Genomic DNA, 2,291 nt, shown 5'->3' on the forward strand with positions numbered 1-2,291 from the left:
TTGAATTGTCCCGTCCCAACAGCTACCCCATCGTTAAACTGCACTGAGGGTCAGGGGTTACCTCAGGAACGATCTCAGAAGTAGTATGCCCAGCTCATGAATGATATCACTGGGCAGAAGTCATAGCTGTCATGGGCTGCTTGCCACAGGCCTGCAAAGCACCAGACTAGAGGTCATTTCAGGGCCTTGGCACTGGACTGATAGTTGTCTGAGACTTGCTCTTGTTCAGAAAGTTTTAGAATAGTAATCATCCAGATGTTCACAAGTCAGAACACTGAGCATAGACACAGCTTCTCTCCTTTCTGCCACCTATTGATGTACCTGTGACACAGAAGCCACACCTTCCTTTAGGAGCAGAATTCTGAGTTTTCTTAAAGGCTAGTGATAAAATCTCCCAGTTGAAACACTGATTCTTAGTATCAGTAGAAAAGACATATTCTTAGGATGCTAAGGCTAAAAGACTGTGACTGAATAGAACTCGTTGAAAGAATTCTCATCTTTCTTTAGCAATTTCACATAATTTAGATAAATTTGCACATTTTATCTTTCTGATCAAACACTGAAAGCATTTACATTGATTCATATGTTTTTCTTCTGTTAATATGTTTTAAGGATTCATATTTTAATCATGTTTATCTGTGTGTTCTTGTGCTTGGGTATGTGCTGTGGAGGCAGAGTTACAGTGGCCGTAAGCTGCCCAACAAGGGTGCTTTCTTTCTAATCCCTTTTCTGTTAATCTTTTGGTGGAATTATTTTAGCACACCATATTTTGTATTGAAAAGAATTTTTTTTCTCTCATACAATACATTTTCTCTGTCTCTTCCTGCGAGTTCCCCGCTACCATGAATCCTCTCCCCCAGATCGAACCCCTTCCATTTCCCCTTAAGAGAAACAGCAGGCCCCCAAGATACAACAGCCAGACAGGAGGAAAGAAGACACAATAAAACAAGGCACAATCCCTCATATTTTAGAGTAGGAGAAAAAGTCTCAAGAATCAGAGATGCACTCATTCCCACTGTTACTGATTCTGCAAAAACACCAAGCTAAACACCCTGACATATGCTCAGAGGCTCTGGAGCAGACACGTGCATTTGTTTTTCATCACATTATATTGATTTTTGTCCAATGTAATGAATTTATTTTATTATGACATTCTTATAGAAGTGTGTCATGAAGGTATGCCATCTTCTGCCCCAATTCTTTTCTTTTCATTGCCCATATTTTTACCTCACACTAGCACCTTTCCTCAGCCTCCCCTATCGCTTTTATGAGCACATGAGAGTGACTGCTTGCATGTGCACGCAAAATCACACACACACACACGATTCGATTCAAGGGTTACAAGTAAGCATGTAATGCCTGTCATTTTTAGTCTGAGTTATTTTACTCAATATAGCAACACTTCCATCTACATTTCTATAGACGGTATAATTTCTTTGTGGCTGAATAAAACTCTGCTGTGTAAATACACAGTTTAATTTATCCAGCCATCCAGCCATTTAATAACTAGGCTGTATAACACATAGAATTTAAAATGTTTATTTAATTTTATTTATGTGTATAGGCGCATTGCCTCATTGTATGCCTGCATACCACATATGTGCATTTCTTGCAGAAGGCTGTAGAGAAGTAATCTTCCCTGGAACTGGAGTTACAGACAGTCCTGCGGTGCCAAGCAGGTGCTTTGACTGGAAAATGGGTCGTCTAGAAGAGTCATCTATACTTTTAACCACTGAGGCATCTCTATAGCCCAGCCACTTAAGACACTTAATAAATCTGATGTAAATTTAAATATCTGGTGCAGTTTAGGTAACTAAGAGAGTATATTTTCAGTTTAGCTCTCCCACATTGTCAGGTCCTTTTGGAGTCCATTTTGTTGTTGTTTAATCTGAATTCAAAATACACAAGTGAATATTTTCTGACTAATAGTTTAAATATAATGGACATTTCTATTTTGTACTCCTCTGATTGTTCTGTAGTCTTTTAGCAGTTTACAAATAGTTTAGTTGTTTTAAAGTTTAGCACTGATATTTGAATGTTTGAGATAGGTAGCTTTGTTACAAACGTGAATCCCATAGTTGGCTTTCTGGTCACAAGTGTAACCCCACAGAAATCCATAAACAATATAGAAATCCTTAGAGTTTACAGTTTTTTAACCTGGAAAGCGTTCCTGACTCTGAGTAGATATTGAAGATTTGACAGCCCTCTGACCACTATTCCTTCAGTACCACTAGTACTTACTGCCTCCATAACAGAGACAATGAAATTTCAATTTATAAATTATCCAGTTT

At 38.3% G+C, this 2,291-nt stretch overlaps 1 non-coding gene across 1 annotated transcript; it reads right to left on the bottom strand.

Annotated features, from left to right (window-relative positions):
* Positions 1-231: 231 nt before the first annotated feature.
* LOC129692101 (small nucleolar RNA SNORA17) lies at positions 232-358 on the bottom strand. The gene has a single exon (XR_008722629.1). It is a non-coding gene; the product is annotated as a small nucleolar RNA SNORA17 (small nucleolar RNA).
* Positions 359-2,291: the final 1,933 nt, after the last annotated feature.

The sequence above is a fragment of the Psammomys obesus genome, unplaced genomic scaffold (genome assembly GCF_907164565.1).
Source record: "Psammomys obesus unplaced genomic scaffold, mPsaObe1.curated_primary_1811, whole genome shotgun sequence".
Lineage (NCBI taxonomy): Eukaryota > Metazoa > Chordata > Mammalia > Rodentia > Muridae > Psammomys > Psammomys obesus.